Below are 19,582 nucleotides of genomic sequence, written 5' to 3'. Positions count from 1 at the left end.
ACCTTCAATACTTAGGATGAAGTGTTTCTTGTGGGTTTTTTGAGTGAAAAGGGATTTACATGGGGATTTCCACTATTCCTAGGTAAATGGCATCAACCATAGGAAAGTAGGGTTTTATTAGGGAAATAAGGGGAAATGAAGGGAGATGAATTTTTGATGAAGGGGATTCTAGCACTTGTGTCAATAAGTCATTAAGGCGAGGGTCCGCTCCCTCCAAAATTTAGATAAATACTCTGAGCCTCTTTGACTTAAAGGATTTGAGTACTTAGAACTTATTTGCGGGAGATTAGTAAGTAGAGGGGTGAAATAATTGAGGGGATGTTAAATAAACCGAGTTGTAAACCATTGTCCTTGCTTCATTTGCTTCTTATGCACATTTGAAGGATGAATTTAAAATATGACATAAGTGCCTTTATGTAATCACATCATACTTCTGCAACCTTTCTTCTACTTACGCATTTACTCACTCTACCATTTTTTCTTCATTTTATTTGGGTGCATTTAGGCTAGAAAACCCTTATCAATTATTTTTCTTTTACAAATCAAACTATCTAATTCTAACCTTGTATCATCCAAGGGCTCAAATTAAACTGATGAGCTCCTTTTATTTACTCTACCTATCTAATGATCTACCAAGATTAAACTGTTTGGTCAGATTTTATTCTCTAACTATAAACATAAAATTCAAAACATGGTATAATCAAGATTAAACAATTTGATTACCATGGATAGTGGCATGAATAACAAGTTTCACACAATCATTATTATGCATAAAAGTAAATAGTAGTGGCATTTTGACTTGCTCAGTTTCATGGTCTCTTTTGTTTTTTTGGGTTGATATATTTTCATCTTTTCAACTTTTCAACTTTTCTTATTCTTTTTGTCCTCTGATTATTCTTTTAGGACATACCCTATTTACATTTTTTAATTTTTTAATATGGAAAACATTTGTAGAAAGCAAAGGTATGTACAATATTACAACGCTTAACCTTAGTCATTAGAAATTATGACTCCTATTCGTATAGGAACCTAATAGCATCAACAATGGTACTCTTGGCCTTCAAACATATATCTCGTTGGTGGTTTCCTACATTAGGTTCTTCAATTTCACATTTACTTCCATTCTTTCACATCGCGCTTACTCGAGAATTACATTACATTTCTCACATACTTTCTAAGGCAATATCTCTCATACCAATTTTACCAGGATCTAAGACACAACACATATTAATCGTACACAAGTCACAAGACAGAGAAAATATAAAAATTCAAGACTATAGAAGTAGTCATAGGAAAACATTTTAACACGTAGAAAATATGCCAATACTTCCACATATATGGAACACATGATACGAAATTGATAACTTAAAACATAATTCATATTATTATTATATGAACATTATAGGAGTTAATTGTTTTTTTCCTCGGGTTCCTCTAGTGTGGAAAGAAGAGAGCATAAATATTTGAATATACATTATTTAGGACACACAATATACAAAGGCAGAGACACTAAAAGCACACTCAATATTGACAATTCTATGGGATGCAATTCTTGAATGGTGAGGCTCATTGTGTATTTATACAAGAGTTTAGGTGGTGGAATAATCCTCGTGAATTATTATTAAAGATATACTCGTTTTATATTATATTGGTACGTCATATTAGACCATATCTATACTGGCTAAGAGAATCTTGTACAAACGAAGTTAGAAAATGGATATTGTCAGATTGGACAACCCATGAAAATGGAATAATATAAAGTGGAACGATTTTGGTCTCCCATGAAATCATGTGATAAAATAGTGTCTAGGATTATATGTGGAACAAGATAAGTAGAAGACCTTGGCCGTATATTGTGTAGTATTGTCCCATATTTGGAGGTTCCATCATGCTTGCTCATCTAAATACGTTAGTAAGAAATATCTGGGATCATTAATAAGGACCACTTACACTCTTATTAACCTAGAATGTTAAACTTTTATGGAGTTCAACAATGGTAAATAGTATACTTTTTTACCAAAACATGGACAACACATACAATATCTACATGAATGACAAATGAGAACCTAGCAAAAACCATGAGGAGTTTGTGGTAGTGCGAAATTAACCTAATATGTTATTATCATCGCTTTGATGTCTTTTATTTTTTAACCTTCTTAATTGAGTAGAACTGCAAGACAATTATCCTTCCAAAATTTCTACTCTATAGAAAAGGCATAGGCATCTAGCTATACACTCCATCTTAATATTCAATGATTACCCTTCTCCAATAATCTTTTGTTTGTGAGCATACCCTTCACATGTTTTAAATATTTCATTATAGAAAAAAGAAAATGATCGAGGAAGAACCATAATGTTTTAATACTATTTCTTATTACAACGATTTCTTTACAAGATGGAGGATATATTTTATCTACATAATTGAAATTTCTTGATGAATACATATATATCTCTTATCTCTTGGTATTCTTTTGTAGCATAAATCATGCTCATACTTCTTCTGAAGTACTTGTCCCTAAAATAAATGGGAGGTCTTGATCCGGACTTAAAAAAGAACGCAACAAATTACAGAGATAACCATAAACACAGATATGCAGTGGATATAGTACTTCATTTCATTAATGTAAAATATTGAAATATGCTTACAAACAGTAATGGAAATAAACCAACTAGGGCAATGGTAGCTTATCTCTAAGGAAAGATGTGGTGGCTACATGCCTCTGAATTGTGTTAAAATGAGGCTCGAAGGCCTATTTATTGTTGAGAAACAATGGAAAACTCTTAAAATTCCAAAACCTAACCCTAGAAGATGAAATTCCAAACTATGGGCCCCATTTGGGTAAACTGGTACATCAGCTTCTCGGGGTCGTAACTTTGGCATCCAATCTCCATTTGATGCATACAATAGCTCGTTAGAAAGATCTATCCAAACACTACCACTTTGGGAAGGGCAACATCAGTCCATGGACCCATGTTGCACCTAGATTTCCCAAAAAACATCATTTAGGGCCTCAAAACAGCTCCAGAAGTTCAGGACCTGAAAAACTGCTAAAAATAGTAAGTTGTGCTATAATTAAGAAAACTGAAAATGCTGAGAGAAACAATGGTGGGGGTCCAGGTGGACTTGGCAGGTGGCCACCAATATCCACCTAGATCATTCCTCCCCCCTTAGGAAGCAATGGTCCCCATTGCGTTGAGTTCCTCCATGAGATGAGGAAACTTTTGCTAAACTTGGTCCCTGGTGAGCCACTTGCCCTAGTGAAGGAGTTGGCATGTTTTGACAACTTGATACAGTTAGATATTCTATTGGTGAGTGTTCTTGATCTGTGTGTCCATGATCTCATCAGTTGCTACTTGTTCTATGCAATCTGGATTTAATTTTGTGGGTGTGATCTGTTCTGCAATGTCGGATCTGTCTCGCAATGGAGGAAAGTATGGCCAAAGGTGGTCTACATTGAACACTGGGTGCAGGCCAAGGAATGGGGGAATGTTGAGCTCAAATGCATTGTCTCCCATAGCCTTAGTAATTGTGTAAGGACCATATCTAAGTGGTATCAGTTTCCGATAGGCTCCAGTAAGGCGTTCCTTTTGCAAATGCAACTAGACTTTGTCGCCCACCTGAAACTTGTGTGGCACCCGATGTTGATCATGTTGCTGCTTGTACTTGGCATTTGATTTCTCTAGAATGTCATGGACTTGCTGGCGAATATGTTGATGTGCTCAATGAAGTTGGTTGCCCTGTCTGTTTCAGACTGGACATGAGCCGAATCTGTGTGAGTAGCTACAAGTGACATGGCCACATCAATGGGGCATAGTGGCTGGAATCCCAAGCCCACCTGAAAAGGGTTGTGGCTAGTCAAGTTGTGAAGAGCTCGGTTGTAGCTGTGCTAAACATAGGGGAGGCTCTCTTCCCATGTGCGTGGATGCTTTGAGTTGTACATGCGCAGAATGTGTACAAGCATCCTATTAACAACCTCTGTCTAGCCATCAGTTTGAGGATGGAAGGTTGTGGACTTAGTGATTTTCATGTATAGCATTGACCAGAGACTGGACCAAAATGTACTGAGGAAGCAACTGTCCCAATCTGATATGATAGACTGTGGGATCCCAAAGTGCACCCACACTCGCTCAAAGAAGAGTTTAGTAGTGGCTGTTGTTGTGATATTCTTCTTGCTGGCCATGATAATGGCCATCTTCGAGAACCTGTCGATGACCACAAAAACACAGTCATTTCCATGCTTAGTGGAAGGAAGGCTTGACATGTAATCCATGGAGATGGATTCCCAAGGTTGACTAGGGGTATGCAGCGGGGCATAGAGGCCTTGCTTCCTGATGGTCGGTTTGGAAATGGCACAGGTAGTACATGATCTGATGTACTTCCCAACATCCTGTCGAAGATTCGGCCAATAGAAATACTTTTGCAGTATTGCCACCGTTGTCTCGACCCCGAAATGCACAGTAGCCCAACTGTAGTGTGCTTCCCAAATCATCTTGGCACGCTCGCTTGAAGGAACACAAAGGTGACCAAAGTGGCATAACAAGGCATCCTGGAGGTGAAATTTTGGAACATGCCAACCCCCCAAGAGTGTCTGGTATGTGTGGCCGAATTTTGGGTCACTTTTGTAGAGAAGTGGCCAATCAGAAATCTCATGCCCGCAAGAGTTGAGCACAATGGATAACGCCATGATTGGTGGTCGACTGAGGAAATCTGCAACATTATTGGTGCTACCCTTCTTATACTTGATATTAAAATGGAACTGTTGTAGGTATGTAGACCACCTCTGATGGCGATCATTCTAAAATTCCCCTTGGGTCCATATGAACTACAGGGGCTGGTGGTTTGTGTGGATGATTGTTTCTTTCCCCAAAATGTAATGCTTCTATTGTCGGCAGGCATGCACAATGGAATACATCTCTTTATCATAAGTGGGATACTTCCGGACTGTGTCGGAAAGTGTTTCACTGTGATATGACACTAGATGCCCATGTTGAGTAAGCACTGCCCCAATAACATAGTCAAAGGCATCTGTCTCAACCTCAAATGGTTGTTGTAAATCTGGTAACGCAAGCACTGGTGCCATGCAAAGGCGATCTTTCAACTCTATGAATGCCTTCTGTTGAGATTCAGACCAAAAGAATTTTGATTTCACTGCTCCCTTGGTGACTTGACTCAAGGGCCAAGTGATATGATAAAACCCCAACACAAACTTACGGTAGAAGTTGGCAAGACCTAGAAAGCTGCGGAGCTCTATCAGAGTGGTTGGAGATGGGCAATCCCGAATGACTTGGATCTTGGCTGGATCCACATGCACCCCCTGCTCATCAATAATATATCCCAGATACTGAACTTGGGTCATGCCAAAAGTGCATTTCTCCAAATTGGCACATAGCTTGTGTTTCCACATTGTTTGGAGAACCTGTCGGATGTGGTGGAGGTGCTCTTCCCAACTCTGGTTGAAGGTCAGAATGTCATCCAAGTATACCACTAAAAATAAGTTGGTGAATGGCTACAAGATGTCATCCATTAGCCTCATGAAGGTTGCAGGAGCAAATTCGTCAATCCAAAAGGCATAACCAAGCATTCGAAAAGGCCCTCCTTGGCTTTAAAGGCAATATTCCACACATCAAATGGTTCGATTGGTACCTATTTGTATCCTAACTTCAAATCGATCTTGCTGAAATATTTCACCCCCTTTAGTTTTTCCAGGAGGTCATCAATCCATGGGATCAGGTACCTATTATGGACAGTGATCTTGTTCAGTGCCCGATAGTCAATATAGAGTCTCCAAGTCCCATCCTTCTTTTGTACCAACACGATTGGGCTCCCACAAGGTGATGAACTCGGACGGATGTGACCTTTCAGTAGGAGCTCCTGAATCTACCTATTGATTTCATCATTCTCTAGAACGGAGCGCCGATAAATTGGTCCAGTGGGTAGCGACGTACTCAGTGTCAGATCAATAGAGTGCTTGACTTGACAGTGTAAGGGAACCCCTGCGAGGGAGGTGAATATGTCCTCGTAATCCTCCACAATCTTGTCCATCTGTAGTTGTCGTTTGGAGGGGCCCTGTCTAGAGGTTGTGGCCACCGTCTTCTTCTTTCCTTGAAAGCATATCATCTAGAAAAAAAAATTCCAGGTTTTGGAAATGAGCTTACTGCATTGTTTTGTAGTAATCAAAGAGACGGCGGTAGGTGGTGCTACCGTATCCTGTACAACTTATTTCCCAATGTAATAATAACAACACGGGCCTTGATTCATGCACAACATGTCGTTTCCACAAGTGTGGTTTTCCTAATAATACATCACAAACTTCAAGGGGAGCAATGTCACACAATACCTCATCCATGAAGGGCTTGATGTTGTATGGAAGGCGACAATGCTGCCTCACATGAAGATCCCATACTTGGTGAAGCCACTCGATGGTGTATTGTTGTGGATGTGTTGTGGTTGGTAAGCCCAACTACTTCATGACCTCTACCGAAGTGAGGTTCTTTTGGCTCCCACTATCAACAATGAATTGTAGCAGGGAGCCCTTTACCCACATCTGGGAGTGGAAGAGACGCTCCTCCTCCTCTGGATCTTCGGGTTCATTTTTCTGGATCTTGCTGGTAGCAACAGTGGTGTTGGGATCTGCATAATGATCTGCTTCCCTTTGTCATTCCCCTTGTCGAGTTCTGACTCAGAGTGAGAACATGCATCTGCTTTTGAAACCTTTAGCTCAGCCACCAGTGATTGCTTGGCCCGACACTCACTTGTGTCGTGAGTGGAGCTCTTATGGAACTCACACCATTTTCCTATGCCATTTTTCGGCTTTGTGGCACTTTTCTTTGCTTACAGCTTTGGTGGGTTGTCTTGGGCTACCCCACCTTGGCTTTGTCCTTTATTCTGTGGTTTAGGGTCACCTTTCCTTTACTTCGGATTCACATATCTAAAGTCTCGCTTCTTTTGTTTAAACTTCTGCTCGACCTTGATGGCATATCTGTATGTTGTTCCGAGTGAAGAGATGTTCAGGAATTCTATTTCTTCCTGGATGTACTTGTGCAGGCAGCCACGGTATTTGAGTATCAAATGCTGCTCTGAATCCTTGATGCCCAACTTTGTGCGAAGGGTATGGAAACGATTGGTGAACTATGGCACATCGTGGTCCCTTCCCTACCGCAGCGTGTTCCACTTTATGTATTCATCCTCATAGCTTCCGACGGGGTAGTATTGCTCCTTGATGGCATCCCGGAATGAATTCCAGGTGGGTGCAGCTGAAAATAGTGAGCCAGTATTTTCATCCTTCTGCTCGCAATAGGTTTCCCACCAGTCCTTGACGTGGGGGGCTGCTTTGAGAAGAGCGAAAACAATCTTTTCTCGACTCGAAAATTCATGAACAGAAAAATAACCCTCTAGTAGATTTAACCATTTATCTACGACATCTGCATCTATCTAACCCTTGAATATGGGGATTTCAAAATTAACTTGTACCTTAAAGGGTGTGGCATTTCCAGAGTAGCTGCTGGAAGCCGATGCGTCACTTCTGGGTAGCCGCTGAAGGATTTGGGCAAAGTTGTCCATCATCGCATTCCATTGTCGCTCGATGGCTTCTTCGAGCAAGATTTTGATAGGATCTCCAGCCCCCTCGTCTTTCTTCTCATCCGCCATGGGAGGCCGTCTGGATTTGCGAGCTTGGTCTTGCAAAGGTTCAACCAGTTCAAGTCCTAACTCATATCCTGACCTCATTGGGGATATGCAAAGAAAAACAGAGAAAAATTAGAACGCTCTAATATCACTAATCCAGACTTAAACAGGAATGAAAAAAATTACAGAGATAACCATAAGCACAGATATGCAGTGGAAATAATATTTCATTTCATTAATTTAAAATATTGAAATATGCTTACAAATAATAATGGAAATAAACCAGCTAGGGCGATGGTAGCTTATCTCTGAGGAGAGATGTGGTGGCTACATGCCTTTGAATTGTGTTACAATGAGGCTCAAAGGCCTATTTATTGTTGAGAAACAATGGAAAACCCTTAACATTCCAAAACCTAACCCTAGAAGATGAAACGCCAAACTGTGGGCCCCGTTTGGGTAAATTGGTACATCAACTTCCCAGGGTCGTAACTTTGGTATGCAATCTCTGTTTGACGTGTACAATAGCTCGTTAGAAAGATCTATCCGAGCACTACAACTTTGGGAAGGGAAGCATGGGTCCATGTTTCCCCTATATTTCCCACAAAAAACGTCGTTTAGGGCCTCAAAATGGCTCCGGAAGTTCAGGACCTGAAAAACTACTAAAAATAGTAAGTTGTGCTCCAATTAAGGAAACTGAAAATGCTGAGAGAAACAATGGTGGGGGGCCAGGTGGACTTGGTAGGTGGCCACCAATATCCACCTAGATCAGGTCTATATTTGAAAGATGTAGCTTTAGAAACTTTGAACGTTTTTCTTAATAATTTGGACTTCCTTTGTCATCTTGTTAACCCATGGAATTTCATGCTTTAAGATTTGCTACAAACATTTAACATCTTTTTCTCAATTTTCATAGAACTATCTAATGTAGTTGAAGTAGCCAAGTTGTAGTTACTTTCTTTCCAATATATGTTTTTATTATTATAACAATATGAGCTATTACGTTTTTCATGTAATAATAAGAAGAATTTTGTAATAACAATTTTGTTTTGAGTTGACACTTTGGTATCTGGTGTTCCATATAGTTGGAAGCCCTAGCATATTTGTTCTGTGGTAAAATGTTTTTGTGACTACTTGTATAATCCTAGATTGCTATATTTTCTCTATGCCTTGTGACTTGTGTACCATTTGTATCAGTTGTGTCTAATATTATGGTAAAAAATGATATTTGTTGTCTCTAGAATTTCTAGCTCCACCTAGCCTTATTTGCAACTATCATCCTTTCATCCATGATCCATTCCCTCCATCCCCATTTTTTCTTATTTTTATTCTCTCGTTCATTGCACCGAGAGGCACATTCTATAGTCCTATATGACCCCAATGTGTAAGTATGTCACGTACTCAAAAAATAATAAAAATAATTTTCACTAATGTTGGCCAAAACAATCACTTGAATCTTAAATCACTAATGTGTTTAATAGCTCTTTTATCATATACATGAATTTGAATGGATCATAAATTTACCTTTAACGAAAAAAATTACCACATTAAGGTTCGAAATTAGGTAAAATTCTAAACACCTTTACTCTTTACTCAAGCCAATACCATTTCTTAAATCAAAAGAAAAAAGGTTAATTCAACACAAAGAATCAAAAAAACCTACTCCAAAATCTTTTAATGGTTCTTAAATCCTACTCCAAAATATTTTAGTGCTTCTCTTAATTAAATATTTGTAAAATAATTTTTGTAAATAAAAAACCATGTATATTAATTTAATGTACTTCTATTATATATTTTATTATCATGCTATGTAAAAAACATCATTAAATCTAATATTGATATTAAAATATTAATGTTAATATATTATAATTTTAATATTATTAAATTTAATAACTTTGGATTAATACAATATTAAATTTAATATAATAAGTTTTTTTATATTATAATATATATTAATATTTCATGATAGATAATGAACTCTAGATATATATGGAGGGAAGAACAAAGACATAAAGTGATAAAGGTGGAGAGATAGAGGGAATGACAAGGGAGATATGATGGAGATAGAATTAAGGAGAGGGAAGAGGATTAATGAAGAGAGATAGAAATAGACGAGTGAGAGAGGGAGAGAAGGGTAAGAGAGAGACAGAGGGAGACACAAAGATGGAGGGGGGGAGAGGAGCAGAGAGGGAGGAAGATAGTGACAGAGTTGGAGGGTGCAAAAAGAGAGAGGGAGAGAGAGAGAGATGGGGGGAGAGAGGAGGAGGTAGGAAAGAAAGGTAGAGAGGGGACGGACCAGAGAGAGGACTAGAGAGGGAGGGATAAAGCGATGAAGTTGGAGGGGGGTAGAGGGAGTGAAGAAGAAATACATAGAGAGATAAAATTGGGGGGAGAGAGAGAGAGGGAGTGATAAGAGAGAGATGAAGGGAGAGTGTGTATGTTTTCGGGTGAGATATAAAGACAAAGAAAGAGATATGGAAGGAAGGGGGGAGAGGAAGAGAGAGAGGAGGGGGAGATAGAGTGAAGTGGGAGAGAAATGGATAGAGAGGACGTTAGAGAGAGAAGGAGAGAGGGAGAGGGAGAGAGGGAGGTAAGAAGAAAAACATACAGAAAGAGATAGGGAGGGAGTGATAAGTGATCTGATATTTGATCTAAGACAATTAATAAGGTATTACAGACTCATGTTCATGGATGTGCCAATGTTATTTTGTGCAACGGATCGATAAGATTGTGAAATACACAGGGAATGAAGCAGTAAAAGAAAACATAATAGGAAACACATATAAACACAACAAGTTTAATAAGGATTTCACCCAATACTCCTAGGCTATGTCTCCTAGTCCAGCATTCAGTGGTGGCATCTCTATTATGTCTTCATAGCAGAGTTCTTACAATAGTAAGCTCAATTTGAGCCTCACACAACAGGTACAATCAGTAAGATTGAACTTGGATCCCCCAAGTCTCTTTTGAGTACACAGACTCTCCTCACTGACTCTCGGTCTTTGTTAATTACAATAGTATGAGCCCAATCTGAGACTCAACACATGGCAGGTGTGTAGAGGATTTTGCTTGAACCTCTCAAGCCTTCTCTATTGTACACAGATTCTCTGACTCTCTTTGTCTCTGGCTTATTGCCCCCCTTTTTTTTGCTTACTCTTTGTCTGTTTGTGGCTTTAAGGCCAGTCTATTCCCTGACTATTGGTTTCCACTTCCCGGCTTTCTGGTTCCCCTGCCTCTGTCAATTTGAATCCCTCTATCCTATGTAATCAATCACTGTACAACTCCTCACAGGGAGGTGGCCACCTATTTCATAACAGATGAGTGTCAGTTCTCTTGGACATATTTGAAATGACCATTTTTTATGTTAACTCCAAGAATGCCTACGAAACATGACCTTTTGCCAACGCATCATCCATATTAGACTTCAAATCCTATGTGATCTCGCTTTATAATATTGTCAAATCCAGTCATCCATCAAAACGCATCTCCGCCATTGATCTGGGGGCCCCAGATCCTACGGTTTTCATTCATATCGGGCAGTTGAGTAGCATGATGTTTACTCGTCTGATGTGAACGATTCTCTCTCTCTCTGCTAGGATGCGTGGCAATCATTGTGTGGCATCACGTGGAACTCGGTCAAAACTGCTTACTACTCAAAGCCCATCTGATATCCTACTGGTTTTGTGGAATCTCACTCCGACGGAACTGAAACAATATTTTCTGCATTTTATAATTATTTCAGGTCCGGGTGCTCAGGGCTTCTCTTCACTGAGAGGTTTGCCTTGCGATATGCGATTAATGAATTAAATTTGTCCCTACATTTGCTGGTTGGTGTCAGCGTTCGTTACCATGGTCCGCTGCTCTGCGCACTACATCGACAGCCCTCATTGATCTGCGTTGATTGCCATTGCAACTATTTGAGGATTCCCTCTAGTGCTTGATATTTATAATACTTTTAATCTTTGGCATAATTTTTAAAGAGTTCATGAAAACTTAGAGAGCGTTCTAAGATCCACTTTGGATCACGCCTTCCCGCTGAAAAATCTTTTTGACCACCAAAAGTTGGTTTTTAAGTATCAATCAAGTGAGGATATAGATTCCTCACTTTCCCAATTCTATCCATCTTGCATTGCTTGGTTTTGAACCTTTGAGTCCAATTCTAAGGTACTCAACATCCCCTCTACATGTAGTTCTCACCTTCTTGTCCATAACTATATCATCCTACAATTCATTGAGATATTCAGGTAATAGATCATCAGTAGAAGGTAAATGGCTCTGCTCTTCAGGATCTTCAATTAATGAAGGTTCAAACAGTCTCAAGATTTTTGCATTAAATACTGAATAGATGTGCATGTAAGCTGGAAAATCAAGGCGAAAAGCATTCTCACCAATTTTCTCAAGTATCCTGAAAGGTCCATACCTTATTAGCCTCAGATTCTTACCTTCACCTTGCATTCTGTCTTTGCTAATATACAGCCAAACTTGATCATCAACTTTGAAACTATGCTTAGTTCGATGCTTATCATGCCTTGCCTTATACTTGGCTTGGCTCTTTTCTAGTTGTTCCTACATTGCCTCATGAATCTCTTGGATTTTTTCAATGAACTTGGTTGCCTTGTCCACATCACTGTGTCCATCAACTGCTATGTCTTTACCAAAGACAAAATCTAAGGGAGACGTTGGTGTGAAACCAAAATAGGTCTCAAAAGGAGATATCTGTGTAGAAGAATGTTTAGCTCAGTTGCAAGCATGTTGCACATAACACAAATGTTCATCCCAAAGCTTGGGATGCTTGCTGCAATAGTAACCAGAGTTACGTCAGGACATAAATTTGGAACGATTTAAGCATGTTCCGTTGATGGATGTATGGAGTAAAGTAGTATGTGTGTGTATTTTTTTAAATGTTTTGAATAGATGAAATTTACCATTATGAGATTATAACTATTTCAATTGAATCTAAACTAAACTTCCACCGAATATGACATAGAAAACGGGGAACTTAGATTTCGCATTGATCTTTAAGATGAGCTAAGTTTATAAATTACATTTTATTTTTTATTTTTTTCATAATAGTTACAAATATATAGTATATAAATTACTAATTTAGACACATCTAGATCACAATTACAATTCATAGGAAACAACAACATGTAGATTGATTCTTCTTTATTCCTAATAACAACTACACATGACATGGAAGCATTACGTGGAACATTCTACCTTAAGGTTTACATGTAACATACATTACAATTCATAGGAAACAACAACATCTAGACTGATTCTTCTTTATTCATAATAACAACTACACATGAAATGGAAGCATTATGTGGAACATTATCCCTTAATGTTTACATGTAATATACATTAGAACAATAAATGATTCTTTGTCACATTTCTCCGATACAGTCATCAATAGCTCTCATATCCATTTTGAAATCTCACTCTCTTTTCTTCACCACACTTTTGAGCTTCCCACATAAATGCTTCAAACCATCCTTGTTAGTCTCAATACTAAAACAGGTTAGTCTTGATACTAAAGCTTCTTATGGAATTGCCACCATCTATTGACTATATGGTCTTCTGTTATAGATAACATTCTGGGTACAAAAGACATTGACAATTCTACAACTTGAACTTCTATAAAATAAATTATACTTCTCCAAAAAAACAAATCACACCCACTTGACCTTATTAAAAACTACTTATAACTAATAAAGGTCACATTAATTTATTCAATAATTAGTGTGTTATTTACGGATACCAATATTCTCTGACCTAACCTATCCTATCCATTTGTCAATTTTCATATACAATGTTCACACTCATATTTTGATTACCATTCCATCTAGTTCATCCCATTAAGCTATTTAAAGTGAAGCCTTCATAAATATACTTTATTATTGCATGTGTTACACAACCATGATCTTCTGCACATGAAGAGGACTTTACCACTTTCCATCGAACAGAAGCACTTCCCACTTGCCAATCAGAACATAAAATTGGCCAATCTTATAAATAGATCAGATCTGCATCCTCTGGCCATGGTGTAAGGCAGAAGATATGCCACAGATTATTTAGCACTATATGATACACATGTTAGAATTGCAGAGGCATTTATGCCGAAAATAGTTTGGACTGTGGTTTAGAGTTATTGGTGATGGCACACATGGGTCAAGATACCCGAACAAGGACAAGAATAGGCTTTCCACACATCACACCAATTTTTTCGGGACATATGCTTCCTAGATGGATTGCAGAGTTGAGGTCACTCATGGCAGTGATGGTGATGATGCTTCACGTTCTCAAGGCAGCTAAGAGGTGTTTGCGCATATCAAACCATGCCTGGCAGCTTGGATTTCTTTCAGATCTAATCAAACTATCCGTATCTTCAGCTTCAACTACAACGCATGAGATTTGTTGCATTGTTGTTTGTATTGCTGGGGAATATGAAAAGAAATGGAAAGCATCATCCCAAATTCCACCACCGTGCGATGAAATATGGAGACATTTCAACCGTTCTCATTTACTCACCCTTTCAATGCTTTTCCGCTTCGAACACGCTTCTGCTGGTGATTATCATATATTCAAGATTAAGGGTTTTCCGGATCGCGGTTGAACCTGAAGCACTGAATTGAATGGTCCGTAAAATTTCTGAGCAACACACTTACAGATTTCAACAGGGAAACAAATCTACTCACCAAGGAACAAAAAATTTACTAACACAACCACTAGATAATACATTTTATTAAACTAATCTATATACAAAGAAGTATTATAGCTAAATTTGTATGATCTCAATGTTTCTAGTGAGAGAATCAAGTCTGAACCAGCTTTAATCTTATATTAAAAATAAAATTAAAAAACCATGTCACACACAAATTACGCTTCAATCTCTTTATTGATTATAATAATTATAAATATAGGATATAAATCACTAACTTCAACACATCTAAATCAATACTACACCTTATACATAAAATCAACTAACATCTAAAATAACTCCTTGTAATTCAACTGCACATGACTGCGAACACCCAACATCCCTCTAAGCATTCGGGATTTCAAAATTTCAAAAATAAAGTTTTTAAATTTATTAATAAATATGAGATGGGGATCGGTATTTAATCAAAATTAATATTATTCATTGACTTTTAAAAGATGGATATGAATATATTGACACCTTGTCTTTAAACTCATTATTTTCTCTTTTATAATATTTTAAATTTAAAATCTAAACATTTAAATGATTTGATTTCAGCGTCATAACTAGGTCACTACTTCCTATAACCAAATTTTTCCGATGTGGGCTAGTGGTAAAATGTGGCTGAACATTTCGGTTTGTGGACATTTCGGTTTACATGCAGCTTGAACATTTATTTCATTGGCAATTCAACTTCGCAAAATAACCACATTTGACTTCATCTTTTATTTGACGAGATTTCTTTGACTAAGTTCAATTTCAATTCAATTTCTCACGGGAATTCACTGACATTATAAGTCTTTAGTTAGAGTTGTTTATGGAGGTTGAGGAATTGCTCAGATGGTTAAAAGTGGCTAGAATCTTGGTAAAATAATTTCAAAAAATCTTGTGGCCGTAATGTTTGAATCATGTTTTTGATGGTCGAAATAAATTCAACACCATCAAAAAATTTTAGGACACCTAAAATTATGAATTTTCATACCTTTTACTTGTTAGAATTAATGGAGAATAGGTTATTCTTGTTACGTAGTTATGCATTCTACTTTTCTTAGTCATTCAATTTCTATTATTCAGAGATATGATTTATTGTCCCTAACAAATTGTATCTATTTATTATTGGAGATTAATGTGAAGCTTATGTGGCATTTTGCTTGTAGGAGCTCCTGGTGATCCGCACTTGTGAGCTCCTCTTGTGTTGGTTTTTAATTTCACATCTTCCCTATGCAACTCTTGACATGGTATCACAGCTCCAGGACTGTTAATCCTGTAAGCTTAGTGAGGGTGCGACTGTAGCGGAGTCATCGTGAAATTTGAGTGGACAAGTGCCAAGACCGCACTGTAAAACTAAACACAGTTTCATTTTGGAAACTCGGCACGAGCTTTGGCTGGAGGGTCGGGACTCCGACATGTATTGCCGTGACTAGCTTCACGACTTCCCTGTGGATAAAAGCGCCAACTATGCGAAAGGCTGCGTGGAGGCATTCGAAGGCTGAGTGTTGGGAGCTGCGTGTTTTTTTCTTCTCAACAAAAACATTGCGTTTGAGTTGGTTGGTGCTCTGCCGTTTGCGCAGAGGAAGTGTGTTGACTGAGAGAACCTCGGTGGCTATGGTAGCATCGAATGATTCAGCCTGTGAACTGGTGGAAAGAAACCAGAAGGTTGGTGTTGTAGCGTGAGGGCTGCCTGGTAACTGTATGGTGACTGTGTGGTTCTTTTTTTGTTGGATGTGAGAAATTGCCATTGTGGCCGCAAGAGTGTGAGGATTCAAACCTACGTGGGAGGCTGCACTTGTGTCAAGAAGGAGGTCGGATTGATAATAAGAGTTGTAGCGAGAGGTCGCCTTTTTTTTTTGTGCGTGGTGGCTATGCGATTCTGCTTCTGGCTTGGAGAGGTTGTAGTCTGAAGGCGATCCGTGAGGTGGTTGCTGATCCACAAGCGGTAGTCAGCATAACGCCACGATCGAGGCCTTCCTACGACAATTGCTGGAGTGGAGTGAAGATCTGCTGTTGAATTTTTCAGAAGGAAAGATCGCTAAGGTGACAAAAACCACAGAGAGGAGTGTTGTTGTGCCAGAGTGGAGCATTGAATGTGGAATGTTGCTCAGATTGTAGGAGAGCGTTATCCATTCATTGTTGTCGTTTTTTCAATAATTGAAGTTTTTAATTAAAAAAGGGGAGTTTCTTTAATTAAAAGAAATGGCACTGCATTATTTTTAAAGGAATTATTATCTGATACTAAGGGGGCGTTTCTTTTCTTTTCAAAAATCTGAGGAATTTGGGGTTAGCATTTTTTTTTGTAAAGGAGATCTGGGGTTTGTTTATATTATTGAAGTTTTTTATTCAATATGAATGACCAAATATCTGAAGCTTATATCAATGAGAGTAATAAGCTTGATGGTTCCAATTACACTAATTGGAAGTTTAAGCTCTCGACTCTGCTTGAGGGACAGAATGCCTATGGCATTGCCACCGGTGATGAGGTCAAGCCGACTACTGCAACTTGTGGATCGAATACAACGATTCAAGATTGAGAGAAAAGGGAGATGAAGGCGAAGGTTCTCCTCAAGTTATCAGTCAAAGATTGCATCATCCCTCACATTCGGGATTGCAAAACAACGAATGACATATGGACGATTCTAAAAGAGATGTACGAGATGAAGAACACCAGTCAAACCTTGTACCTCAAGAAGAAGATTATCTCCATCAAGATGGAGGAGAATGAGTCTGTTTCTTCATTCATGTCCCAGATAAAAGAGTTTAAATATAAACTAACTAATATCAGTCAGACTGTGGCGAATGATGATTTGGTGACGATTACTATGAACGGCATGACAGATGACTATCAGATGTTTATAACAGGATTGAATGCAAGAAAAAATCCTCGAGGCTTTGAAGAGCTCACTGGGATCTTGCTACAAGAAGAAGAAAGGAGGTTGTCTCTGAAACCTCACTCTCAAACCTCAAAATCCAGATCTTGCATTGATGACAAAGTTCAAGCCAAAGGGGAAAGCAGTGGCTGATCACAGGAAGGGAAGCGTATCACGAAAAAGGACACCACAAGGTATGACCTCGCATAAACATGACTCTGCTCCTAAATGCTTTTATTGTGGTAAGATAGGCCATATTGCTAAATTTTGCCATAAGAAAAAGGTAGATGGGGAGAGGTACAAGAAGAGAAGACATGTAGGTCATTTGGCTGATACAGATCAGAATCAGGATGTGGGATTATTTATGGCTAAGAATGTACTATCCACTGAGGAGGATGAATCAGATATTTGGTTCATAGATTCTGACGGCTCCTCACATAGGTAAAAAGAAATGGTTCAAATTTTTTAAAGAATCCAACACTGGAGTAAAGTATACCTTGGAGATAATGGAGGGTACCAGATCAAAGGACATGGAAATGTCCTTGTCACTCTGCCTGATGGAAAGATTAGGAATATATCTAATTTGTGGTATGCTCCTGGTATTAAGAAGAACCTCATTTCTGTATCAAAAATTACAGATCAGCATCTCAAGGTAGAAAACATTAAATCTCATTGTATTATTAAGACTTGTTGGATCAGATGAAGCCGATTGCTACAAGTATTCATATAGGAGGACTCTACAAAATGGATGTGAGGAGTACACCGCAACAAGCATTGATGTCATCAGATAAGTCTGCTGAAAATTTGTGGCATCAATGACTTGGGCACATCAATTTTAGTGAGCTTCTTCTTTTGCAGAACAAAGGCATGGTAGATGGTCTTCCTATTTTGAAAAAGTTTCATATTGATTGTGAAGCATGTGCATTCGGTAAAAAACATAGAGATGAATTTCTTGTTGTTAAAGATAGGAAACAAAGGGATACACTCGAACTTGTACACACTGATTTATGTGGCCCTATGCAGAAAAGATCGTTAGGTGGGGCCTACTATTTTCTAGCCTTTGTTGATGATTGTACAAGATTCATATGGGTGTATTTTCTTAGATAGAAGAGTCATGCCTTTGATTATTCCAACCAGTTCAGGAACATGATTGAGAAGTAGACAAGAAAGTTCATCAGGATTCTTCGATCAGATCAAGGCGAAGAATTCAAGAAAGGGGATTTCAACAAATACTGTAAAGAGCAGGGATACAACAGCAGTTTACAACACCTTACACTCCTCAACAGAATGGAGTAGCTGGGAGGAAAAACAGAACACTGGTGGAGTGTGCTTGCAGTATGTTGAAAGGTAAGAATCTATCTAATGGCTTTTGGGTAGAAGCTATCAATACTGCAATATATTTGAAGAATAAGAGTCTCACTAAAAGTATTGATTATAAAACTCCTTTTGAAGTGTTGTTTGGCTTCAAGCCTGCAGTAAGTCACCTTAGAGTATTTGGTTTTAAAGCTTTTGCGCATGTTCCCAAAGAAAACAGGAAGAAGTTAGATTCAAAAGCCATTAAATGTACCTTCATTGGATACTACAGTGAGTATAAGGCTTATAAATTGTTTGATCCTTCTATTCACAAGGTGTTTGTTAGTAGAGCCATAGTATTTCATGAACAGGTTGATGATGAAAATCTTGTTCAAGGTAATGAAGAATGGAATGTACCATTACTTTCATATGAGGATGTTGAAACATGGATCAGTCAACAACAATAGTAGCAACAACAACAACAGCAGCAGCAGCAGGATAAAGAGGAGGAAATTGAGTTCAGTCCACAAAGAGAAGAACAGAGCAAAATAGTTCACAGCGCACCACTCAGGAGATCTAGCAGGCCGAAATAGTTACCATCTTGGTATAGGGATTGTGCGCTCATGACTGGTATGTTAAACATTGTAGAACCTTGTAATTTTTATGAAGCAAGTAAGAGTTATGAATGGAAGGAAGCAATGAAGGAGAAATATGAATATATTATTAAGAATAATCGGGGAAAATTTTAGGGGCTAATATTCGCCCATGGGCTAATTTTCTATTATTTTCCAAAAAAAAGATTCGCTAATTTCCATTTTTTTGTAAAAATGATTGGCCCAAATTTTATAGAATGAAATTATATTACCCTAAAAATCGCCAAAAAATTATATATAGACTATATAAAAATATTATAAATTTGAATATTTTTACAAAAATATTTCCAAACATTTTATAGATTTCATATTATGGACTAGTGGGATTCGCCAAGGTTTCTAAACTTTAAGATAAATTTCCATCCTTAAAATTTTCCCCGAGAATAATACTTTGGATCTAGTAAAGCTTCCTCATAATAAACAACCCATAGATTGCAGATGGTTATTTAAG

The sequence above is a fragment of the Pinus tabuliformis genome, chromosome 5_1 (assembly GCF_031772625.1).
Source record: "Pinus tabuliformis cultivar Carrire ecotype Pingquan chromosome 5_1, CPIR1, whole genome shotgun sequence".
In the NCBI taxonomy this organism is placed as follows: domain Eukaryota; kingdom Viridiplantae; phylum Streptophyta; class Pinopsida; order Pinales; family Pinaceae; genus Pinus; species Pinus tabuliformis.
The sequence above is the reverse complement of the archived record's forward strand: the minus strand, read 5'-3'. Positions refer to the sequence as shown.